The sequence below is a fragment of the Acomys minous genome, assembly GCF_964271855.1.
Source record: "Acomys minous genome assembly, chromosome: 10".
Classification (NCBI taxonomy): Eukaryota; Metazoa; Chordata; class Mammalia; order Rodentia; family Muridae; genus Acomys; species Acomys minous.
Genome location: NC_140491.1, coordinates 96,455,572 through 96,482,985, shown reverse-complemented (window position 1 = coordinate 96,482,985; position 27,414 = coordinate 96,455,572). Strand labels below are relative to the sequence as shown.

Here is a 27,414-nt window from a genome sequence, read left to right as displayed (position 1 = left end):
ATTGAACAATTAAGCAAAAATAAATAAATTATTGAGCCAAGAAGACATTTGTTTTCATAACTTAGAGTGTTTCTTATGGGGGTATGTCTTCACCAAGGCTCTTCCTCTCTTTACATGCGGTTTCTTGTGGACCCACCCTTGGCCTCACTGATTTAGAGAGTAATAGCTTGTTGTTTGTTGTTGTTTTTTTTTTAAGGAGGCAAAAGCTGTACTTTACCTCTTGTCAATGACCTGGCTAGAGAAATAGGAAGCTCATTAATTCAGTTGAGGTCATCACCTAGAGAGAAGTGAACTCCTTAGCAGATGGAAAGGGAATTCAAAATGACCTTGCTAAATGCATAGACCGGGCAGAAAGATGGTGGAGAATGATAACCACAATAGTGAAGGCACAAATAGAGAAAAATAAAGATGCAGTGCAGAATTGCAACCTAAGTAAAGATGGTTCTAAAAGGCCTGAGATTTGTGGGGCCTATGCTAATTAAATAGCACAGAACAATTAATTGAGCCAATGAATAATTTAAGCAACCATAATCTCAGTATAGATTTATGGCCATGTGTAGAAAAAGAGAAAGATTAAAAAGTCTAAGTATAGAGAATGAAAAATTTGCATGCTTATTTTAGAAAAAGAAACATTAATTTCTTCATGCATGCTACACATTAAGCAATGGGGAGACAAAGGTGGACTCTATAAAGGGTCCAACCAAAGAGTTACATGAGACTGAGAGGATAGTTCAGTTGCTAGTGTCTGCCTTGCAAGAATAAAGGTCTGAGTTTGATTATAGAACTCACATTTCTTTTAAAATGCTAATATGGGCTGGCAGGATGGCTCAGCTGAAATTTGCCATGCAAGCCTGGAGTCCTGAGTTTAATTTCTAGGCCCCACATAAAGATCAAAGGAGAGAACCAGCCCCATAGTGTTGTCCTGTGAGCTCCACATGTCTGTCATGGCATGCATGTTGCCCCCTCACACACATTATGGTTTCACACACACAGATTAATAATAAATTAAAAAGTTGTTTTAAAAAAAAGGCATGATTGCGTGGGCTTGTGATCTCAGCAATGAGTAGGCAGAGACAAGGGACCCTCTAGGGCTTTTTGACAGCCAGCCTTATTAGTTTACTGAGTTCCAGGCTAGTAAGAGAACCTCAAAGAGGGGGTGCAGCACTTGAAGAATGACCTTGAGATTGTCCTCTAACATCAGCATGTACATACATCTGTCCACACACATGCATGCACTACACACACACACACACACACACACACACACACACACACACACACACACACACACACGGAGCAGGCATGGGCAGGGAGAGAGAGAGAGAGAGATCTACAGGTAGGCAAAAAAAAAAAAAACACAACAAATTAATGTTTTGATAGAAAGGTAATGAACGCAGTATTTGCAGTACATTTAAGCAGAAACAATATTACTAATAACGAAGAAATTTGCATAGAGAACTCATAGCCACACTCTGACCTCTCTGTGTGGCACTCCACATGTAAGGGGACACAAAGCAGAGGCTGTGGGTAGAGTGGGTTACTGCACACAAATGTCTGACACCCTATTCTCAATTTCTGGTGGCTTATATTCAGAAAAGGCTGGGCAAACTAGTCCCTTGTAATAAATGGGCCATTTCCATAGCCAGCATGGGACTCCACACTCAGAGGCCAATTTCCATTAATAACAGACATTCATTTCCTTGGCACGGCATTAATTTTGGAGGAGCTGTAATAGGAATTATTCACATGGCCCCCGAGTGAAATAGGATTTTATCCTAAAAATGGAAATAGAAATGGATCAAACAAGAACCTCCCCTACTAGGCCTGTCCTTATCAAAAACCATAGGAAAATATGAGCATCTCCTTGTTCTCATACAAAGAAAGTTACTGTAAAGGGCTAGCCTGGGCAAAGTGAACAGGTCAGGAATTTCTGTCGAGAAGGTTCTAGGAATCTCTTGGCAGGAGGTAGCTGAGATTCTTCCGGCAGTGCTTTCTGATCTGATTTTCCTCCTAGTTCTAGAGCTACCAACAAGCCAACATATTATTTTTTTTCCTTTAACTTCTATTGATTCTTTGTGAATTCCACATCAATACAACTCATTATCCCCACCCTTTCGTATTCGGCATCTGCCTTTACAACCTCCCCTCCAAAAGAAAAGAAAAGAAAAACAAAAAACCACTACCACCACCACCACCAAAAACAACAACAAACAACAAATATATATATATAATCTCATCAAAGGAGCTGCAGTGTCACAGACTATACCCTTTTACCGGAACACCTTTACTTGCAAATGTCATTGCAGTGAGTCATTAGTCTAGCTTTAAGCCTCTGGCTTCTGCTACACCATCAATACTGGATCCTCTCTGGGACTCCTCTTGGACAGCCTGTTATTTCTCTGTGTCATGGAGATCATACAGCTTTGGTTCTGTAGGACCAGTCTCCTCACAAGCTCCAGCAGTTTATAGATGGGTTAGATGTTGCAGTAGGCCAGGCCAAAGCCCTGGATCCGAGCCATCAGGACCAGGTCTTCACCATCCGCACCACTGCATGGCCAGTGAGGAGAGGGACAGGGACAGCTCTCCATTCTCTCACCATCAGGGTCAGCTCTCCATACCCATGCTACCAGGGCCTGCTCTCCTGCACCATGCAGGCAAGGGGCAGGAACAGCCCTCCAAAGCCCTTAGACATCAACATGATCTCAGGTGGCAGTGCAGGCTGTTTACCCTGTGTCTCCGGTCCCACCCTTCTTCACTGTTCACACACCATTCTGCTTTCTTTCTCTCCCATCTCTCCACCACATACGTGCTCATCTTAGTGGTACCCAGGCAGTTGGGTATCCTCAGCCTCACCAGTGCTGTGTGGCAGCAGGTGGGGGCTCTCTCCCCGTATATTATCTTTTTTCTTAATTCCATTTATTTTGTTCGGGCTGCTTTAAGAAAGAACCACATATTGGGTGTTTCAAAAAACAATATAAATGTATCTAGAAGTGTGAGAGATCACATAGGTCTGCTGTAAAGCTTTCCATTCAGGTTGTAGGCTACAGACTTTGTATCTCCCCAGGACTGAAAGGAGAAAAGATTATTCTTTATTCCCTTTTTATAAGGTTATTCTGCCAGCTAATGTTAACTGTCAACTTGACAAAACCTAGAATCGCGTAGGAGATGGACCTCTGAGTGTGCCTGTGAGAGATCGTTTTTATGTTATTTGAGGTGAAAAGACCTGTTCACTATGGGTGACACCATTCCCTAGGCAGAGGGTCTTGGACAATGTAACAGTAAAGCAATCTACCTGAGGACTAGCATGCATGCATTCATTGCTCTGTTCTTCTGACTACAGATATAACATGGCTAGCTACTTCAAATCCCTCATGCTTGACTTCCCTACACTGATGAACCATAACCTGGAATTGGAAGCTAGAACAATCCATTTTCCCCTTGAGTTGTTGTTTTACCCAGGGTGTTTTACTACAACACCTGGAAGAAAAATATAACATGGGCTATTGATCATACTCATCAGGGTTTTATCCCTAAAACATTCTGACCTTTGAAAGACCCCATACTCTGACAGCATCACACCAGGAATTAGATTTCAGCATATGAACTCGAAATAAACACAAACATCTAGTTCACTGTGGTGTGTCAGCTTGGTCTAGCACACAGATTCTTCTTCATCATCATTTCAGTATATTTGTAAGTCTGACCACTTAAAGCTTCCGCTCTTAGCTTTTGTTTATTCTTTCCTTTGCCCTCCTTTAATTCTTTTAGTGAAGCAGATTCTGCTTAGCCTTTTAATTATATCGTCTTTGTGAAAAGAGAATGTCTTGTGCTAATTGGTTTTTCAGGTTTGAGCCTTTTTGTTTCGGCTATGTGTTTATGAAAGTGTGTGAGGTTTGTTGGGAGTGAGGTGGGATATAAGGGTTTGCCTACAGAGGTCGGAAGTTGGCCACTTCTTCTCAAAGAGAGTGTCGTCATCAGGCTTGATTGTCAACATGAGGAGATTAGGAAATACCGCACCTGGTCAGTGAACCACACTTCTGGGTGTGTCTGCAATGGAACTTCTGGAAACAGAACACAAGGAGGGCTCTGACCTAATCAATGTTGTTTTCAAAATCTCTTTATGGATTCACAATATGATGACATCATTGGGAGATGGTGAAAAGTAGAAGGTATGGCCTCTTAAGGGTACAGGTGACTGGAGCTCTATTTCACCCTGACCTCTTCTTATATTTCTCACTTTTCTCTACTTCTTGTCTGTCGAGAAGTGAAGCTCAGTGTCCATCCCATGTACCCAACCCATAGTATTCTGCCCAAGTGTACGGGGCCAAGCAACCATGAGCTAAATTCTAAAATGATTAGCCATAGTAAGTCCCTCTGCCCTTAAGCTGCTTATGCCAGGCATTCAATCACATCAGGGAGAAGACTAATACAGCTGATATTTACTCTCACAGCTTCTGTTTTCATGAGGTAAAAGTAGGGTTGCAGCTTGACCACATCTCCATCAGTTTAAAGTCCACCCAGTCCATGGTGCTCCCTGTCACTGCGCAGCTAGCCTTCTCATCTGAGAACATCCTGAGGCAATCCTGAGGAAATGAAAATAACTTTTAAAATCAGGCACAGTAGAAAAAAAAATCTAAGTAAGGTAGATACTCATATGCATATTTACTTTGTTTTATTGAAGGCTTAAAGAAAATGGTAGACAAATAGGCTTAGGTCGCTGACACCAAATCCTGCTCAAAAGATGGCTTGGGACTGGGTGGCTTCAGAAATGCCAGAAGAGCAGACACATTTGAGCAACTTCCCTTGTTCAGTATTGATTGGCCCCTTTAACTATCACAGCAACTCCATGACATAGATGCTTGATAATATCCATTTTATAGATGTGGAAACTGAGGCAGTTCCTTGTTGGAGGTCAGCTAGCTGACAGCTGCAGAGTTAGGACTCATGTCGAGCGTAAATGACCTCCTCGTCCATGTGGGTCATGTTTCTTCCATTGTATTGCTATTTTCTTCAGGTATGTACCCAATTTGTCTGTGAGTCGTGTGCCCTGGCTCTCTGCTGAATATATAGAAAAAAGGCACATTTTGAGATGCAAATTTTCAAGTTTTCTGCAATAATAGAGATGTAAATCTATCATAGGTAAAAGCCTGTCAAGACGATTTTTAAAGCTGAGGCATGTTTCAATCCCACAGAATTACATTTCCATCCATTTAGTACTGACATGTGAAGTGCTGCGAGTCCCAACGAAGCCTGTAAACAATACGGTATCAAGCATTAATTGTATCATTTACTCCTGAAAAACGATGGTGCCTGAATATTGAAGTGTTCTCATTGTTGCTATAACAACTTCAGCTTGCTGTTATGAGTCTTCCTGTTCAACCTGAAATGCTTATGTTTATCGGAACTAAGGTCCATGTGGTTTAAAAATATGTTTTATATGCGATGCATGTCACTTAGCCACCTCATTTATAAAGGAGAGTAACGAGCAACTGGCAGTAGGTAATGAATAAACTTCCTCAAGAAATGAACTCAGAGAAGTTCATTGTGAAACATGGTTTGGGCCTGCATGAAGAACACCTTGGCTGCGGCCGTGCACCATCCCCACAGTAGCATGGCCTGGATGTACCCAGAACAACGCCTGGCAGAGCCATTTGACAAATAAATACTGTGTAAATGGTAGAATACTCCTATTTAGCACCACAGGAGGCCCCTGGTCTCTTCAGTTTATGCTATGTTGGTATCAAGTCAAACCCCAGGAGATCTTGCTTTAACCTAGACAGTCACATTTTCTCTTCTGTGTTCTTGTTTTAGTCTTGATTTTCCTAACAGAAGAAGCATACTCAGCAAGTAATTAAACACTGCTGACCTATTAATATTCAAGGAAACAGCGATTCGCATGATTTAATATTCAGAAATACCAATAAATTGTGTAAATTATAGAGCTAATTCGATCTTTATTGCTTTCTTCAAATATAAATGAGGCTGATGTGATGGAGCTCATGGTGCGAGTCAAAGAGACCTGCAGTTAAGCATCCAGGGAGCCTTGGGATGCTCTTCATATAAAAGAACATTTCCCAAGGTGTCACTCAATAAGTTCAAGTCTTTGCACAGTTTAACAGTTGAAGTGTCTACAAACACTGGGTCCAGAGAACAGATACCCCTAAATTCCCTAAGGTAGGTCTTGCTCTGACTTGTGGATTCTTCACCAACCTCATGGACAGGAATGAAGGCAGGACTCAAAACTGTGGACAGCAAGGCCTGCCAATGCTTATAGTATTAATGCAAAGGAAAAAGCCACTCTAACAGAGTGAAGAGCTGTGCATCATGGTGTCATTACCTCACTGCCACCTATCTCTAGTCTCTTGCAGACATTACATTTGGACCAGTAAGGTTCATAGAACCAGGAAAAAGACTGAACATTAAGTGTGTGTGTGTTGTGTGTATTACATTAAATGATGTAACCTGGCATAGGGTACAAATCAAAGTTTAGAGCAAAATTGAGATCTAATATAAAATAGCTTAAGAAACAAACTCCAGGGAGTTCATGGGGCCTTGGGTTTACAGAACCAGATGGAAAATGGGGACATGATCAAAACAGTGCTTGGCACGTAGAGGTCTCTTGAATAAAGAATATGGTAACTGGAAAGTCATTTTTTATGCATCTAGAACTCAGTTCTAATGTGGAGTAAATTATAAACTGTGTCAAATATTTAACAAGGTTTTTCAGGAGGAAAATTCACAAATGAATCGAATCACACAAGCATGCTTTTGAAAACCGAGGGACGCACTCATGGGCTCATATAACTGTAGGCAAACTTCCTTCAGCATCTTGAGCAAAGTTTGAGTTGGAGGTTTGCTTGGTGTCCTGTCTAGGACCACTTTCAGCCTTGACAGCTCTGACTGGCATCATGGTGACAAGCTGTTTTCCGTAACCAGTGCCCATCATCTTAGTTTCTGTAGCCCCGTGGTGATTCTGAGCTAAATTGAAAAATATCAAAGAGGACTTTTTTTTTTGCATTTTCTATTTTGTTAAGCTAATAGCTTCATATTTTTCGTCATTAAATTATACATCCTGGAAGCTGGATAGCTTTTCTCATAAGTCAGCCCAAAGCTTTTGACAGATGTGCCATTCACAAACGTGGAGCCTCTTTCTACCGTATCTTGGCAAGGTGTCACTTCCCATATAAAAAAAACCAATCTTAGTCCAGAAATAATAATAATAAAAAAGCAATTCTGATCTTTAGCTCAATATTTTTTAAATGTGATGAGAATTTTACTTAGATCACACAGAAAAACCTGCGTAAGCGATCTTTCTCCTTCTCCATTCAGACACCACCAAACAGAACAAAACAAAGCAGCTCCCAAGATCTGTCTAAATGTCACTCCTTCCTAAATGGTGGTTTTTTTTTTTATTCTTTTTTTTTTCCCCTCTGCTTTCTGGATCTTTCTCCTATTAGTAACAAGTCCTCTGTTCTCCCTAGTGAGAATCTGGGAAGTTAGCCCTGGTCCCCCTCACCACCTCACTAGAGATCCCATGCAGACTTAGCAAACATACGCAGTCCCTAAATTCTCATACCTTTCGGAGGCTTGCTTATTTAGGATTTAGCCTTATCTACCTCCTTAATTGAATTGCAGGCAGGTGTCAGTCATAATAACATGCAGCCAAGTATAAACATTATGAGAGCATTTTAAACAACATTCATCAGACCTAAGTCCAAATAAAGGTCAATATTAATTGCTCAAAAGCTAATCTTGTATATTTTGTGCTTTAGAAGGTAATTACAACTACATCAAAATGTATTGATCTACATGCAACTGGCAATTTTCCCATGCTGATTTCAAGAAGTATCTTAATTCTAGAATGGTTAAATTATCCAGTTGAGGAAATACAATATTTGGAGTACTCCTGGGCCTTTTGTGGATTGTATACATAAAACATATGTGTGTGTGTGTGTGTGTGTGTGTGTGTGTGTGTGTTTTATATATATAATTTATGCTTATAAATACACATGTAGCAAGTATGTCTATCTATATATACTACACATATACATATTATATGTTTTCTATATATTGTATATATACATATGTACACAAAATTAAGAGAAATTTGGTTTTTGAGGAGCTAAATTTATTTTGTTTTCCAAGTTACACCCCAAAAAATTTCAAGGAAGGTATTCCTTTTTTTAAAAATTAATTTATTCATATTACATCTCAGTTGTTAGCCCATCCCATGTATCCTCCCATTCCTCCCTAAGGAAGGTATTCCTAATGAAGATAATGTATCCAAGGCTCACCCTTGGTTTTTTTCAATGCATTTAAATATTATCTTATAATTTCAAATAATATAGCTAACTGGTATAAATAACTGGATTTTTAAATTATTAATTTTGAGACAGAGTCTTGCTATGTGGCTCAGGCTAAGCTTGTACTCACAATCCTCCTGCCTCAAACTGCCAAGTGCTGGGATCCAGGCACGCACTGCCACACCAGGCTGGTACTATGATTTTGGTCAGGAACTCATTCATATATCGTTACTGCAATCAAATGGAAAACAGTCCGTATGGTTCTTCTTCCTTTTCTAGCCCCCCCCACACGGAATCACATACTGTGCTGCCCTTCAAACTTGCCTTCTTCACTTATCAGGGCCCACTTGAGACCCATCCACACTATGAAGAAATTAGAAACTCGCTTCTTTTTAGTGCTAGGTAATATTCCATCACAATGGGTCACAGTCCACTTCTTTCCCTTGTTAAGGTACATGGATTTCAGCAAGGTTGTTTTGTGTGTTCAGCAATGAGCAAATTCTCTTTTAGATGGTAACTCTAGGTCCCCAGTCATGGCTGAAGTATCCGTATAGAGATGTTTGCTGTTATAATCCAAATTTGAATGACTACCTTTCCAAATCTCATTGTCTAAATAGATTTTTCTGACCATTTTTATGGGGTTGTGAGGTAGGACAATATAAGTATAGGAAAGTACCTCAGTTCTTACAGTATCTCAGCTCACATAGTACCTCAGCTCACTCAGTACCTCAGCTCACATAGTACCTTAGCTCACTCAGTACCTCAGCTCACATAGTACCTTAGCTCACTCAGTACCTCAGCTCACTCAGTACCTCAGCTCACATAGTACCTCAGCTCACTCAGTACCTCAGCTCACATAGTACCTTAGCTCACTCAGTACCTCAGCTTACTTAGTACCTCAGCTCACATAGTACTTCAGCTCACTCAGTACCTCAGCTCACTCAATACCTCAGCTCACATAGTACCTTAGCTCACTCAGTACATCAGCTCACTTAGTACCTCAGTTCACATAGTACCTCAGCTCACTCAGTACCTCAGCTCGCACAGCACCTCTGTCCTCAGCTTGTGCAGTGTCTTGGCTCTACTCACACCAGGTTCTCAGTCTCGTTGAGTATACTGTCTCACATAGTATTTAGAGATGTGCTCAGTTCTGATGTGACTCGATGTGCTTCGGTGGGTTGGTGGGGGGAGGGGTCCTTTTCTGAGGAGTAAGGGATGGGGGATGGGGAAGGGAGAGTGGGACTGGGAAGAGAGGGCGGAGGGGGCTATGATTGTGGTATAAAATAAATAAATAAGTAAATGCAGAAAAGAAAAGAAAGAAGAGGAGAGAGAGAACGCTTTCTGGGGTTTTGGTTTTTTGTTTGTTTGTTTTGTTTCGGTTTTGGTTTTTTGAGACAGGGTTTCTCTGTGTAGCCCTGACTGTCCTGGACTCACTTTGTATACCGTGCTGGCCTCAAACTCACAGAGATCCGCCTGCCTCTGCCTCCGGAGTGTTGGGATTAACCACTGGGTTTTGCTGGGGGTGTTTATTTTGTTTTGTTTCACCTTCTTTGCCTTATTTTTCTTCCTCACTTTTAAGCTGGGCATCAGCCTAAAAGATAGAGGTGGTATAACAGACCACTGAAGGGAACTACAAACATTCTTGCATCTGCTTCACCAAATCCTACTGAGAGAGAGAGAGAGAGAGAGAGAGAGGGAGAGAGAGAGAGAGAGAGACTTTCCTCATGTCCTCTCCTGAGGGTGAGAGATGACAGGAGGAATGAAGGGTCACTCTGAGGAAGTGCACCCTACCAAGGACACCAGACGTGAGAGAAAGCAGGCAACTTCATCCAAAGCCACCGCCCCCTGCCATGGAGGTGTACCTGGCCTGATGAAGCCACAGATGCAGGCAGGAGTAAGCAAAGTTCCCATGGCACCCTGTGGTCTAATGACGGGCATACATTTGGCAGCACCCTTCCCTCCAAATCTGGGCACTGCGCAAGTTCCTGGAAATCGTTGGAAATCCCCTGGAAGGAGGATTTCCATCGAAGACCCAGACTTTTACCCCCTTTCTGCTCGCAGAAGAGAATCAGTGCTCAGATCCAGGAGCCAAGTCCAGTTAAAGTGAAGATCGTTTTACATCTTGCGCGTCCTCGGGCTTTGGACTACAGTCACGCTTACAAACAGAACAGAAAGCGGAGCTCCTCTTTAGTGCTGTTTTACACGGTCTCCAAAATAATGTGACGCCACAAAATTGTCATCAGATGCAGACACGTGATGCTCAGTTACAGTGGTGATTGTTGCCAAAGTATAGTTGTTCCGTAAGAAAGCGTGGAATCCCGAGAACACTAAATTAGTTCTGAGTGTCGCTTTTCTACCAACACTGCTTTACGAGATTCCATTGCCCTTACGTGGAAAGGGACCGGGCTGGAAAGGACCACATCCATTCATGATATCTCCATTTATTCCAGGTGAATGTGTGGACAGAGAGATGTTTTATCACACGTATAATTAATTGCTTCTCTGAGTATATTTGCTGCCATTTTTTATTCACGATCTACACATTCCTTCGTTTGCTCATTTGCTCTCTCACCAAAGGTTTTGGCGGGTCCCAGACACTTTGGTCAACACATTACTGTCATCTCTCGTTGTGTACAGAGCCTTTAACTACTCTAATCTGACCCTCCTTTTATTCTTGACATGTATCTGACCTCTATTTTCTGAGGATGAAAATCAGGCCCAGGGAACATGCCTAAGTCCCTGACAGAGTTCAAGGGTTCAGATTCTTTTCATTAAGAGAAAGGAATTCTAAATGGAGAGAGAGCACCACTGTTAACCCACTGCGAATTCCCAGAATCCTACTAACGGCACTTAAAAAAATAGAGTCTGTGCAAAGACATACTAACACTGTCATTTATGTGCACACTGCAAAGAGCCCCTGAAACAGCACAGGCAGGCAAGGCTTGTGTGTGAATTAGGAAGCACTCTGAAATAAAAACAGTAGCTCAAACATGAAAAAGAAAAACCCTATAAAGATTTAGGTGACTAATTTTTCTAATGATCGTAGATGATTAACATAAAAACCATAACTATCCAAGGAATAATTTTTGTCTTGAAGCTTGAAAAATGTTTTTAAAAGATCTTCACACATCTACAAGTATAATCTTCATTTTTTTTTTCATCCTTAAGTTTGGTTTTTATTCATCTAGGTGAAACTGACCCTAATGTCTTAGGCCTGTGTTAATAATTTGTGTTTAGAAAAGTCTGAAACATTGATTCGTGTGTGTTGCTAAATTACAGTTCTTTATACACGTAAATTCTCTTGCTTTCAGACAAAATACCAAAATGAGAGCTTTACATTCATTAAAAAGAAAAAAAAAAGCAATCTAGATAGAAACTGTCAAATATAATACAGGAATTTTAATAATACAAGATTACAAAGCAAATGTGTGAAAGGTCATGGAATAATATCAATAAACGCTCTGGGAGGAGATGACACAAGTGGATCACACCCTGACAGGAAGGCCTGTCCATGGCCACTTACAAGTGTCAACCAAGTGCCAGCTGTGATGGATCTCACTAGTAACATAATCCCAGCCACAGTGCCAGAATGCCACATGTACCCTTCTGCCCAGGGTACAAGCAACACAGGAAGTGTGGGGCCTGAGCCAGGTGAGCCAGGGCCTCAGAGTCTTTGTCTACGGCCTGAGAAGCTTGGACTCGGGCTCGTCAGCCGCGTGCTTGTACTCAGCTCAGCAGTGGTTGCTGCGGGACGCAGAATAATACCCGACAATGAAATCGCTTCTCAACTCTACTGACCGCTTGGCCTCATAATCAGGTGTCCCCTGTGATGCTTCATGTGTAAGTGGCCCTGACCTAAGTGACCTTAGGAGATGAGTTTTGTGATTCTGAGACAGTTCAATGAAACTTTATAACCCTCTCTCATAGTTCTCTGACATGCATGAAGGGGAGAAAAGGACTTTGATTTCCTCACCAAAAAAAATGTTGGGGAAAACAGGTCAGTTGTATTAACTTATGTAGCTAGAAAGGGATAGATAGATAGTTATACATAGATTATATACATATATACATTCAAAAGATTTATTTGTTTATTTATTTATTATGTATGCAGTGCTCTGCCTGCATATACACCTGCAGGCCAAAAGAGGGCACAGATCACATTATAGATGGTTGTGAGCCACCATGTGGTTGCTGGGAATTGAACTCAGGACCTCTGGAAGAGCAGCCAGTGCTCTTAACCTCTGAGCCATCTCTCCACCCCCTACAAATTACATTTTATACCTATATATAAACTTAAAAAGACATCCTTAGGCTGAAGCTAAAGAGAGAGAAAACATACTACCAAGTAACCAGTGAAGAGAAGAACTGAAATAACGATGTTAATTTCAACCATAATAAATTTCAGAGGAACAATGTTTTTCAGGGCACAACAACACAGTGGTAAACTAAATGATTTTTCCAGAAGACATATGATCCCCTGACGAGAGATCCTCATAATACACTAAGCCAGTGGTTGTCAACCTTCCTATTGCTGGGACCCTTTAATACCATGAAATTATTTTCATTGCTACTTCACAACTGCAATTTTACTGCTGTTAATATCTATATTTTCAGACGGTCTTAGGCGACCGTCTTTTGACTCACAAAGGGGTTGCGACCCACAGGTTAAGAACCACTGCGTTAAACAAAGTGTGATCATTTGAAATGAGAAAGAGACAGGTTTGAAGCTATGGGTGGATACTTCAAGATTCTTTTCTTGGGACGTGATAGACCAAGAAACTAAGAGCCTGAGCAGTTAAAAAAAAAATGAGCTTGTAGTTGATGTCAACAGCATCCTACCCAGTGACAGTTGAGTACAGATTCATCTTGAATATATATATGCTATTCACTAGGAAACACAACACAAAACATTATAACAAAGCCTTAATTTCATGACAGTAGAAATAACATAAGGCATATTCTTTGACCATAGAAAAATTGAGAAAACAGTAATGGAGTGATATTAAATTCTCAGTCAGTAACACCTGGGTTAAAAAGAAATCTCATATGTTTAAAAGTATTTTGAACTAAATGACAAAATAAATATTGGCATATAGCAGCCAAGAAGTGTTTAGAGGGAAAATTGTAGCATTAAATGTCTGTGGTGGAAACAAAATATCTGTGCGAACCACCTATGCCTTCAATGGAAGAAACTAAAAGGAAGAAAAAAATTAAGTCTAGGCTGAACAGAAGAAAGAAAACAATATTAGAGCAGAAATCAATGAAAATCTCTAAGATCAGGTTCAAGTCAAACACGTCCACTCTTGCACCTCCCGTGACACTTTGTCCCAGGAGTAAAACCACGATAGAGAAGGAAATGAACTAGAGTCATGTAGATTTGAGAGGGGGAAATAAAACCAATTTCTAGCTGCAGATTGTATATTCTTTTATAAAGACAATCCCAAGTTCCAATACACATAACTACTGGACGTAATGGACATGTTTGCCAGGGCAAATTTAAGATCAATATACAAAACTCAGTCATAGTTGTGCACAAGCAATGAAAGCTGCAACACTGAAATTAAGAACACAGCAGCAGAGCGAGCAAGATAGCTCTGTGGGTAAAGGCACGTGCTGCCAAACCTGATGACCCAAGTTCAGTCCCCAGACTCACGGTGCAGGAGGAGCGAACCATCTCACCTCCTCTGACCTCCACACAAGCCGTGTAGTACGTGCATAGCCACACATATCTAAGTAAGTAAGTAAATGTTTTTTAAAAGGGGAGGGGGACTTCATTTATAAGGGTATCTAGAGGAATAAAATATTTAGGAATAAATTTAAGAAAGGCACATAATGCATGCTGAAGAGACACCAGTGGAGATATTAAATAAATGAAAAGACAGCCCAAATTTATGGGTCAGAAGACATGGTTAAGAGGGCGATCCACTCTAAGTAGATTAATACACTGAGTGTTGTCTGTATCAGAATTCCAGCTGGACCAGCGTCATATTCATCTGCAACAAAATGCGTGATGAGGTCATGAGGCAGGAGGACCTCGTAGTGTTTTATCTTTTATCTATGAATAGAGTAGTTGACGGCCCCCATTATTCTAATCACATTCTAAGTCTAAGAAATATTTAAAAAGTGAACATAAATGAGGAAGCTTTTCATTTGATTGATTGATTGATTTGTTTTGTTTTCAAGACAGGGTTTGTCTGCGTAGCCCTGGCTGTCCTGGACCTCACTGTGTAGACCATGCTGGCCTTGAACTTAGAGGCGTGTGCCACCAGACCTGGTATAATTAAGCTTTTTTTTTTTTTTAAATCTACATAGACTATAAAGGAAAGATGTGTAAGGTTTATACCTCGCCTTCATTCTTGCTGCCAAGTTCCCTGGCCACATCCCAAGACTGGCCAACCACAGTGAGTTGTTCCATGAACACTGAAGAGCCTCTACCACAGTATCTCTTGTGTCCTTGGCTATGACATCATGACTGTAGTTCCTGAACTCCTGTCCCCTTCTTCAAGCCCATGAATGACGGTGCTGGCGGGGTTATAGTTATTGTCCTAGAAGGAGACACATGTGACAACTACACTGGAGTCCACCGGCTTTATTTGAGGGTGGAGTGAGAAAACATCCACTCTCTGAAATGAACAGAACTGAAGCAAAGCAAAATGTTTGGCTACGTCCTAAGAACCCTCCTCTCCTCTTCGTAGCTGAAGGCCTTGCCAGCGTGATCGTTCTAGACAGTCACTGTTGTGACCCCCAAAGCATGTTCTGTCTATTAAATCTGTCTTGCTTCCCCCCTAGCCCATTATTTCTTGAGTTTCCCTCTGCGTCTCTGTGTCTTCTCCTTCCTGCTGGAGGATTGTGCTGGCCCTGGGGAGAACACATCCCTTTTGCCGTTCCCATGTCCTTGTGTTTTCTTGTTCTCGTGGAAACTGCTTGTGTAACTTCCTTGTGCTTGATTGCTAGACAGCTGATACTTATCAGCAATGAAAACCTGCCCTGATGTGATAAATATCATTTTCAACTCCTTGGCAGCAAGTTGCACACACAGAAGTGCAGAAGAGGGCTGTGGGGGAGCAGATTGCACATGGGTGACGGGGTGGGAAAGCAATTATGTGGGAAGAAAAGATAGTGCAAAGAGTGGGAAATGGAGAGAGAAAGGGAGGAAGGTAGGAGATAGATGGAAGAGAGCAACTCAAAATGTGCTTAGACTTACTAATTGACAATGTTTCACACACACGATTTGTTAAACTTTATACTGAAAGATTAGGCATTTCATTGATCTTTGCAATACTTAAAACCAAGATTAAACATCCCTACTTTAAAAGACTTCTCCGTATTACACTTTCTGTCACGAGTGTCCACAGTCTGCCTTCTACAGGGACTCTGTTGTGTTCAGAGCCATGCCATTGCATTAGTTCCCCGAAATGTAAGGTAGGAGGTTTCTTGGTGCATTTTGTGGTCATCTGCACCTGCATGGCCACGTGAACTCTAAAGCGACTTCTGGGCTAAATGATACCCAACACTTGGCTGCTAATTTGAGTGCACTGAAGGGAACAGATTCACTGTGGCAGAGCAGGAACCAAGGGTAAGGAGATGCTAGATTTCTTGTCTGTTCTCATGTCATGATGGAGGAACTTAGGCCCTTCAAGACCACCCTGCACTGATCCCCCAACCCCACCCCACCCCCAACCCCCAGGGTTCCAATCTGGGAGTGCAATCCCACACCTCCTCCTAACCCAGGCCTGAACTACCACCCGGGGCAAGGGTCATGGCTTCCCACTCACACCACACTCTCTGATTTGCAATCTCACCCACAGCCTCCCGAGTTGTCATTCAACTCAGAGAAAGCCTTTCAACAAGGCCACAGAGGTCAGTGAGATGGCTCGAAGCTCTGGGGAAGGCGGAGTTTGCCATTTCCTGACTTAACATCTGCCATTCCGTTTGAGACTCCCTTTCTTCCGCTTAGCTTTAAAGAAGAAACATTATTGAATAGCCTAGGGCTAAGGGGAGTGAAAAATCTCATTACTTCTCCTCTGCTGTCTTCTCTCAAGATGCATTTCCTAGTCAATATTCATGCAACAAATCATTTTTAATTTGAAAGTCACCCTCCACCATAAAAATGTACACAAGTACTAGGAAGCTGGGCAGTGAAATGCTACGCTCAGGATATGGTGAACACAAGAGCTGCTTCCCCAGTGCAAGAGGAATAAATGATCAATTCACCGTCCTACGGCTATCTCATCTGGTTAGAAATGATAGCACAGCTTTAACTAAATATAAATATTGAAGTTCATTAAACTGCTAAGATTCCACCCAAAACCAGAAGCAAAACAATGGAAGGCTGGGATTTCTGTCCCGTCTCAGTAAATATGCACGAAGTACAAATTGGCTTAAATTAAACAAAATCATATTTAAATGCTGCTTGGGAGTAGATTTTTTAAAAGAATAATTCAAAAGACGTCGGTAAAAATGAAAGCGACTTGTGGCTTTCCCTATTTTATTGCAGACAAGAATAAAGCTAATTATTTACTTGCAAATAATTACACAAGCAATTCTTATAAGTCACTTTTCATATCTTATATTTGGAAGATTGAAAGATACATTTGTGTATTCATTCCCCCCCCCCCCCGACCCAAGAACTTCTGGAAGCCAGCCTGAAAATTACTCAGGAATAAGCTCACATAAAGGAGAATCAATTTCTGCCATTTTCATGTATGTGCCAGTGTGCGTAAGAGTATATACATATGCGAATGAAAGTATTTATAAACAAGCGCTTGGTTGGAATTTTAATTTTACTTAACTTGTGTATAGTCTGAAGTTTCAAAAGTTAAGTAAACAGTGCACAGTAAACTAAAGAATGTTAGCATAATTCCTATGGCAGATCATTCTGGAATCTAGAAGCTGGATGAACCCTTTGTGATTCTTGCTTCCTTAAACCTATCATTGAGCCAACTGAGACCCAGTGAAGGTCAAAAGTGTAGGAATCAGGCTTTCTGTAGTGCTCATGGTGCAGTTTCTCATTTCCACATATTAATTAAAAAGGGAACTATAAACATAAAACACTGTAGAATACACATATAGGGAAGCCGGCTACTACACGCTCAGTGCACCGCAGTGGCGGATCATCCGCACTGAGGTGAGCATAGCGTTGACCGTGCTTCCAAGGCCACAAATCTTAGCTCAAGGGGCTGCACGCTGCGCTTGACTCCAAGCACGTGTGCAGAGCAGGAAAGCTGGAAAACTACAATCCAGGAGAGCGGAGAGTCTCCGGTGCGTTGCTGACTTGTAACCTGCTTCCGTCTCAGACTTCTTTCAATAAAATAAAAGGATGGGTCTAAAGAACGCCAAGTTGGTTATTTACTCTAGGCCTTTATGGAGGCTGTATAATCAACCAGCAAGTATCAATTACACTTGGGCAAGAAAAATCTGCAAGATCAGAAGCAGAAAAGCTGCTGTGAGTGTCACATATGAAGAATGGCTCAGGCGATAAGCAGACAACGAGTCAAGAGGTTGAGAAATGGTTGAAGGAAATGGCATGGGGCGAGAACAGGAATCTTGACGTCGTATGCCCCTGGCTGTACAGAAAACAGAGTGCCTCAAGTCCTATTTATCCCTACACCCTCCTTAAAAACCAGTGGCCAGTGCACACTTGAACAGCCTTCTTATAAAAACGGTCCCTTTACCACCTCCGTTATATTGATAGATATGTCATAGACTGATGTGCACATCCTATAGTGCCTAGATCTTTAATCAATTTGCATATTGATTCTAAAACATTTCTTATGTGGTTTTTTCTTGTGTTCCTCAATTGTCTTACATGCAACAGTTATCCAGTGATGAGGGCACCTAACAAAGATATTTCATAGCAGGTCCTTAAGAATGCCTGCATAAATCACCGAAGAAGTGATTGAAAACAAAGCTACTGAGAGACGTCATTGATTCATCAGTCAGTCATGTTTATCATGTATCTAAGATGTGAAACTACTAATTTAGATGAAGGAGACAAAGAAACTAATTCAGGAGAAAACCAAGCTCTGTTCTGAGAACCCCTACTCTGTGTGGGACAGTCAGGCAAATATGGCTTTATAGTAGTGTCACATGACCTGTGCAGTAGGAGCTAGGAAAAGCATGAATTTGTTTTTGAAAGTATAAGTAAGATTTATAGGTTAGTAAGTTTCAAAGGCATTTTAAGATGGACAAGGTTTTATTTTGTCAAGTCCGGTTCCAAAATTTCTATTTACAAGTAACATTTCGTACAGAATTTTTAATATCAAAAAGTAGGGAAGACATAATCCTAGGAAATAAAAATTTCACTCATATAAGTAAATTTATATTTATGTTTTTAAAAGCCCAGTGATTATCTTTCCTTATTTTTTAGTACATTAAAATATTTATCACCAATTGACGTGTATTTCACCAGCCTGCTGGCATAACCAATGAGAAAAATCAATAAAAATATTTTGAGAAAAGAATTAGAAAAACATTTTGTCCTAAATCAAAATATCAGGAGTAAGAACTTATTGAAATTGGACCATTAACTATGTGTTCCACTTAATGTAATTGCCTACTTCATTTTTCTCAATAATTTTAGGACTGGTGATAGCTGTTTGGGGAATCAACAAACTCAAGGGGCACAAATGTGGCTTCAGGTTTTACACACACCAAAGTTTGTCACTGACACAGAGCAAGGCAATTCAGAACGTCACATCAGATTAAGAATGCTACAGACAAGCCATTCTAAAAACATCTGAAAAGATAACAGTTAAATAACTTTAAGACAAATCTGGATTGCGGTGGACTTAGAGCAATTTGATCTGCTTATTAGCTTGTTTACTTTATACTGTTAGTTTCTCAGAGGAGCCCAAGAAGCCAACTTCAAGAGAGCTTTATCTTTGTGATAAATGGTGACATACAACCCTTAATCAGAGAAATGCTAAGTGATGGATAAAATCCCCAAGCTCTCCATGTTGGTCCACTTGGAATTCACACCAAAGCGTTCATAGGCTTATCCAGGCTCATGATGAAACTGCGTAATTGGGCAATAAATCTCATGAGAGTTCAGAACATGAACTCTCTGGTATTTCCTGCTTTTAATTTGTCCAGAAATATTCCAGGGCAGCTTTTCTTATCATATTCCAGAACTTGCTCTTGTAAAATGGGGACACATGGGAAAGACTTGAAGTGTGCTAATAAGGTAGGTTCAATTCGGATCAAGACCGGTCTTTGTATTACTGCAACCTGTGAGTATAGTCTTTAACTAGAAAGAAACTAGAAATGGTTTAAAAATGCCAAAAAGGCACTTGGTAAGGTAACATTAACAAAACAGCAGCAAAAGAAAGGTACTTGATATCCAAATTTAGCGCATGGAGTAGAAATTCAGAGAAACAGCTGTTTCCAGGAGAAAGAACTGACACATTACCCACAAACCACCAAGCCCTTTATAGTCAGTGCACTGTGTACTTCCTGCTTAGTTTCAGGGTTAGGAGTTGGCCAAGCGGCTTGAATTTAGAAGATCTGTGCTAATACAGCTTCCGAATTTTATGAGAATACTGCTTATCAAGAGAGAAAAGAATGATGAGAAAAGTCTTCTGACAGGGAGGTTGGTGGTTGCAGAAGAGGGTGAGAAATGCCTCTGGGCCAATCTATTAAGCCCTTTTGTTGTGTATTCGGCTACTGGGCAGTCTTCCTGTGAGATTAGCAAACCAACAGTTTCTTCTTGTCTAGGTAACATGGCTTTTGTATGAGAGTGTAGCAGAAATATCAACCACTATAGATTGTTGTAAAGCTTAAACTTCAATTTCAATTTGGCTGAATTTTAAAAGCGTTCGTTTTTTCATTTGATTTGTATGTAGTGTGATAGTGGTGATGGTGGTGGTGGTGATGATGATGATGGTGGTGTTTGTGGTGGTTTGGTGGTGGTAGTGGCAGTGGTGATTGTGGTGGTTGTGGTGGTGATTGTGGTGGTGGTGGTGATGTAGTGATGATGGTGGTATGGTGGTGGTGGTGATGGTGATGTTGGTGATTACAGCATATGGAAGTCAGGAGACAACTTGTTGGGTTTAGTTCTCTCTTTCCACCATGTGCATCCTGGAGATCAAAGTCAGATCATCAGACTTAGCAGCAAGTACCATTACCAGCTGAATCACCTCACCAGCCCTTGGATGAATTTAGCATCACCTGACGGAGACATTTATCTGAGAGGGAAGGCTTATTCTAAGTGTGCGGTAGAGGCCTGGACTGAATCCAAGTAGGAAAAGGAGGAATCCTGATGAGGACCAGTATTTTTATCTCTGGTTCTTAACTGGATACAATATAACCAGTAGCTTCCCACAGCCCTGCCCTCTCCACCATTGTGGTTTAACCTTCCCTCGGCCCACGAGCCCAGGCACCTCTGCCTTTCTTCTCTTGTTTTTACTGGTTACAGAAACGAGAAAAGTATCTAACCTATTTGAAGAACATCCTCATGTATTGGTAGACATTTAAAATTGGTTTAATGAGGACCCTGTGACCCAGGGTGGCCAGAAGGCACTCAAGAGCCCCACCCTGAGGCGGGCACCATTATGATAAATGAATATGTGATGGAGAGATAGGGGAGAAACAGAAGCCCAGAGGTGCACTGTGGAGAGAGGTAGAACTGAGGTGTGACAGCGGCGAGGAACAAGGAACAGGCAGTTATGAGGAGCTTAAGCAACTACCTGAGCCTGTGGTGATGTCCCGGCCCAGGCTGCCACAGAGGGCCATGTCTGGGTCGGAAGTTTGGGTCTGTGTCAACGTCTGTGGCCTAGGTTACCCCAAAGGCGATGCAGATGTCTGTGGTCTGGCCTGCCCCTCACAGCGGCAGCCCTCTGGAAAGCAGGCCCTGCCCTTTATCTCTCTTTCAGTGGCTTGGGCACCACCCCTCCCCACACACACTCCGCCTCCTCATTCCTTACCGCCAACCCCTCAGCCCCTGCCACCTGCTGTAGGTGGGTGAGCTGGTCCAGAGGGTGTGAAAATTGAAGAGCTGGACCTGCCGTGCGGAGGGGTGGGGGGTGGGGTGGGGTGGGGGGGATGGGAGGGGGGGGGGTGTTTGAGCTGGTACTGCTTCTCATGGCATGGGTACAGGAGAGATGCCCCCATATCACTCGCCACTTGTGGCAGATGGGAGAGCCAGACTCAGTTGACCTCAGCTGTCACGCAGGTCCAGATGCAGGGCTCTGAGTTGGCAGACCCTAGCAGCTATCCCCATCTATGAAGTAAAGGGGCACATGAAAAGGCAGGTCTCTCAGGCCCAAAGCTACAGGATCTCCATGACATAGAGAACAACAGGATATCCATATACCCTAGAGGAGACCCTGTAAGGAGCCAGTATAGACACTGTAGCAGAAGCAACAGGACTCAAATCAAACCAATGACTCATTGCAATGCACATTTGCAAATAAAGCTGGTTGGGCAAAAGAGTATATTGTGTGACACACACTGCAGCTTCCATGGTTTGTTTGTTTATTTTGTTTTGGTTTTGCTTTTTTGTTGTTGTTTTTATTTTTGTTTTCTTTGGGCACCGGGGGGTGGGGGTGGGGAGGCTGTAAGGGTGTAGGGTGGATATGAAGATCAGGGGGATAAATGGGATTAAGGTGCATGATGTGAAATTCACAAAGAATCAATAAAAAGTTTAAAATACTAAATAGAACAGATTTAATGAAACAAGATTCCAGTCCAGCCGGTGTGATATTGCAGATACCTATGGTTTCAAGCAGGTATACTTGTGTACCCCTTAATCTTCATAGAGGCATTGTGCACTTGAACATACACACACACACACACACAGAGAGAGAGAGAGAGAGAGAGAGAGAGAGAGAGAGAGAGAGGACACTGTATGATCCCACACTTACGCTTAGCTATCCTAGTTTACCTAGGGTTATCCTGATTATAGTACTGAAATCCTGTGTGCCAGGACACACTTCAGCCCTGGCTAGCCCAGGACAGCTGATTACCTACTTTATATGCTAATACAGGTGTACTATGGCAGAAGGCCTCACTGTTGCTAAAGCTTCACTCTTAAAGTTGGAGTTTTCAACTCTTAAAAGTCTATAATACCTTGAAATGGCAAAGTAACTTTGGGAGAGGGGCAGGAGCAGGGATTAATGCAATTTTAGATTTTTAATGTGGTTTGCCTGAGAACAGAAGTCTAGCTGTGGAAGACTCTGAAAGACGTGAGGTCCACTCATTGGTGGAAATACTCTAATTATTTTTGCCTCATTGTACTTTGGATGAGACCATCAGTCACCACAACCAACATAAATGTTTGTCCACGTAAAGGCAATGTTTGTTCCGGCTTGCTGTCTCCCTCTTATAAGCTACCACAGAACACTCTGTCTTGTTCTGATTTTAAAATTAATTTTCTTCTTCAAAGTTTTGATCTTCTCTTATAGACAAGCAGCGACCTCATTTCCCTTCCTTACTGTCTTCTAGACATCTTAGAAACAACTATATGACCTGCTCAATATGCATGCAGCACTTCATGGTGAACACACACTCACACCCCCACACACACACCACACACACTCACACACTCAAACACACACACACACACACCCATACACTCACACACACACACACACTCACACACACTCAAACACACACTCACACACACACGTTCCTATTGAAACTCTCTTGACCCTGCTTTACGCTTTTGCCTTCCTTTCCCTTTCCTTTCTTGTTTCTCAACACCTTCTGTGTTAGCTGCCAGGTAGGAATTAGATGAGCCTTGAGCACGAGTTGCTCCACTCAGGTGGTGAAGGAAGTTGTCTCCCATTGTTCACGTCACAGGAGAGGAGGGACAGTACTTCCTGTCACTTCGTCGGCTCTCAGCTTGGCTGTTCCACTCCCAACATTTAACGGAAACAAGACACACAAATGTTATTAAGCCCCTGCCATCTTATCTGATCTTAGGAGGAGTTCTATCATATGACCAACCATGATTGGGTGAGACATTGGGAAATGTAATAAGTTGATTAATTTATTCCTTTGGCCTATGTCTGCCTGGGAAAAAAACCTATCAGATGTTGGTTGATAAAAAGAGTAATTACAACTTTCAGTCATGTCCACAGTTATCCTTTGAAACTTCCTGCTGTCTTTGCAAGCTATTGCACGTCTTTTTCAGAGAAACATGGAGAAGGTTGTGACTAAAATATTAAATGCATCAAGTCACAGTAGGTGACTAAAAAAAGGGTCTCAGGTATTTTCTGTTGTGATCTGTGGTCCAGTCCAGGAGTGAGTTTTGATTCCTCATTCATCTGCATTCTAATCCAAAATCTCAACATGATTTCATTGTGAGCTTGAACCTCTATTGATGATTAACTACCGGAGAAAGAGATTCCATTTTTCTTTCACAATGGTTAGCTACCTAGTGCCAGGTACTATGCTAGGTTGAGAGAATCTTAAAGCAGTAATGTTTAGTCATTAACTCTGCTTAGAGGGGAGCAGCAGGGAGCAGCAGCCCCACCACTGTGACAGAGTTATTAGGTACCATGTGTGGCACATGCACACAGTAGCATGGCACATGGAGAAGGGCAGTAACCTGCCAGTGGAGGGAAGGGCTGGGACTTCCTCACGGTGGTGGAAATTGTGAGGTACCCAGCAGAGATGACCACTCAGCCATGGGGTATAAGCCAATAGTCTTCATTAGTCAGATGGCAACTCCACTGGGTATTTGGGACCCCAGTGCAGTTCCAAGCCTTTCTCAAGGTGAGCTTTGAAGCTCAAAATTCATGTCCTGGGTTGACACACCTAAGCTAGCAAGAACAGTGAGCCAGAAGTAAAACTACAGAAGCCAAAAAGAAACAAGATTAGTACATTTAGGGGCTTTTTCCAGAACTATGGACTTGGAAGGACTAGGTTTTTGTGTTTATTCTGGCGGGTGGTGCTGCCTCTGTGCTCGGTTCTCAGACCGGAACGGTATGTTCATCCTGGCATCAATTGTGCTAAGGTCTGAGGACCTGTTACAGAAATAAGTGGGAATGTCTAGGTGGAGATGGTGAAAAGGGGGATTTACAGACTGACTGTACATGAGTAGAGAGACTGCAAACAGCCTGGAAATAGATGTGACATAGCAAAGCAAGAGATAATATTGAAAGGTTTCAGGTCCCAGGAGGCGTGGAAGCTAAGCAGAGGAGTCTGACTCTACTGTCCAGACAGTAGATTTCTATATATCTGAATATTAAAGACACTTGTTAAATGCATCCTCCGTGGTGGGAGACAGGAAGAAGTTCAAGAAGCTGTAGCAATGGTCCAAACAAGGAGGAGAAAAATAAAGTAGGGTCGTGCCTGCGGGTCAGAGAGGGGGGAGAGATTTGAGAGCTGATAAGACGGCACCTGGGAGAACTGAGTGATGAGTGTGAGCAGCTGAGCCACACTAGGAATGCTAGTGACCTCTCCCCCGAGGGCTATCACTTTCAAAACCAGACATCTCAAACAGAGGTTAACCTCCTGACCAGGAAGGAGAGCACTAAGAGAGAAAGGCAGAGGGTTGGGAAGGAAGCATCCAGAAGGCTGGAGCCTAAACCAATGGACATAAACCAATGGGATGCTATTTTCCGTTTTGGGCGTGTTGACATAAGTTCTGAGGAAGCTGCCTAAAGGGTTCCACTTCTCACTGACTTCTCCAGGAAGCTCCTGTGGCAATTAGTCCTCTCTTCCTCATTTGCAACTTTATCCTCACTGTGACCCTTTGCCTGCAGCCACACCACACCATACCTCCTTGGTTATACTGAGGTACTATACTCTCATCTGCCCCTTTGAAGCCTTTGCATAATTCTTCTACTCTGCCTGAGTACTCCTTTCACACCATCCTTTTAAGCTAAGCAACTTTCTTTATCTCTCCTCAAACCCATAGAGGGCTCCTGTCCTATATTCCCAGAATGCCTGATACTTCATGGCACTGTGTCTTATTAAAATGCTCTATAGTATAGAGACTATATACTTATTAATTATTACTTGTTTAGTGTCTATATTTATCCTGGGCTTTTAGCAAGAGCATTGGGGAGTGGGGTGATGGATCAGCAGTAAAAAGCACTTACTGCTCTTGCAGAGGGCCTGGATTCAATTTCCAGCATCAATGTAGTAGCTCACAAGCGTCTATAACTCCACCTTCCAGAGGATCTGATGGTCTCTTATGGCCTCCATGGGCTCCTACTCTCACACTGTGTACATACATACACACCCAGGCATACACACACACACACACACACACACACACACACACACACACACAATAAACAAACATAAAGCAAGAACTCTGACTTCAAGTTTGCTGTAATATTGGTCATGTCTTTAATGGTATGCAAACCTTTTCTATCATAAAAAAGCACAACTTACTTCTTCCTAGCCCTGCACTCATCTTTAGCCTCCGCAGTTTCTCTACTGTCTATGACCGTCAAGTATCTTGAAAGATGTTGTAGTCCTGTCTGTGGACTTTGGTAAGCCACACACATGGGAAGCAAAGCCACAGAAGCAAGCCTATACAAGGCAAGTGGTGAGACAGAGGCCCGCGAACTCTGCTAATATTCACTTTCCATAGTGTCCCTTGGCACTTTTCCTTTGACACATGACAGTTTTCCTTCTTGGTACAGGACCTCTCCTGACTCTCCCTGGGTAAGCATACCTATTGGAGCTTATGTGAAATCTAATAGTTGGGTTTCAACGATTATCTTGACCCTTCAGTGGCACTTAACACTGTGGCCTTTTGTTCTTTGAATGAGCTCTTTCCATGAGCTTTTCAAACTCTACATTTTCTTGGACCCACCCTCACCCCCTACCTCCCCACCCCCGATCCCGCTAATCTTTTCTGTTTCTTCACTATCTTTGTTCCTTGGGACAGCTAATAAATGTCAAGTTCTGCCCTGAATCCCCTTGGGAGTTCCCATATCACTGGGTTTGGCTGTAACCTCCCTCAAAACAGAGCCAGGATTTTGGAGACCTTCCATAAATTTTTCCAATGGAAGATCTACTTCTTCCTGTGGGAGAAAAAAAGAAATGAGTCCAGATAGGACTATTGTGGGGATGAGAGGAGAAGAAGAAGTTCAGCTTATTGTTAGTTGAAAAGTCGTGGGAGGCCTTCTCCTGGGACAGAATGTGGCCATTGACAGAGGTGAGGAAAGCAGTAGAGATGTGGAATCAAGACTTGAGGGAATTTGGGTGCACAGGACTGAATCCATGAGACAACCTGAGTGTTCCTTGGATACTCACAGGGAACACCACTGGACTGGGGAGGGTGGCCTCTAACAGTTTTAAGAGTCAGTTCAGTTTAGTTCAGAGAGCAATCACACCTGCATCATCCACCAGGAGTGAATACTTAGATGTCAGGATAGGTGAGAACTCAGAAGAATATGTAAACAGTGGGGCTGGCTAGAGGACGGATGAGGACATAGAATGCATAGCTAAACTGCAGGGAGAGAAGGAGGAACTAGGGAGGCATCCATAGACCACGAGAAATCAACGAGGCTGAATTTCTATCAGCAGAAGAGCAGCTTTTGAAAGAATGATCTCCATGAGAACCAAGTGGCAAGAGCCATTCTCCTCCTTTCTGGCATTGGCTCGCTCTCCTTTTCTTCTTCTTGTCCTCTCTCCCTATCAGTCATGGGACCCATTGTACCACAGTCCTTAGCTGTAGAGTCCTACACAGCTGGCTGTCCTACCTACCACCTGAATTCAGGAAAACATTTAAGTTCTCCAAGCCTGAGTCTTACCCACTAGAAAAGATCATAATAAGGTTGTCTACTCGGTCTTCACATTTAGTCTGCACACATAAAAATTAACAAAGAGCCCAGGGTTCAGCAAAGCAACTATTAGCACTAACATCTGAAGAAACTAGAATTTGGCAAGAATTACCTTTTGATTAGGAAACATTTTAGATAGATAACATTTTGATTACAAGTTCTAGCGTCTACTGGGGATTTTCCACGTTGGGCATACAGCCTATGCTGAATTAGCAGAATGCTTGAGTTGGTTGTGACTTGTTGCCATGGTCTCCATCTGAGTTGTTAATGCCCAGTTGGGATTTCATCTCAATCTTGGGATACAAAAGTTTGAGATTTACAATACTGGAGAACTGGGCGACTTTGTTCAGAAAGCATATTTCCTT

General features: G+C 42.2%; 1 long non-coding RNA gene across 1 annotated transcript; it reads right to left on the bottom strand.

Annotated features, from left to right (window-relative positions):
• Window positions 1–4,687: 4,687 nt before the first annotated feature.
• On the bottom strand, window positions 4,688–10,502 carry LOC311606185. Its single transcript, XR_014782249.1, has 3 exons — window positions 10,166–10,502; window positions 8,434–8,534; window positions 4,688–5,058 (listed from the first exon to the last, which is right to left on the bottom strand). It is a non-coding gene; the product is annotated as an uncharacterized lncRNA (long non-coding RNA).
• Between the last annotated feature and the right edge of the window lie 16,912 nt (window positions 10,503–27,414).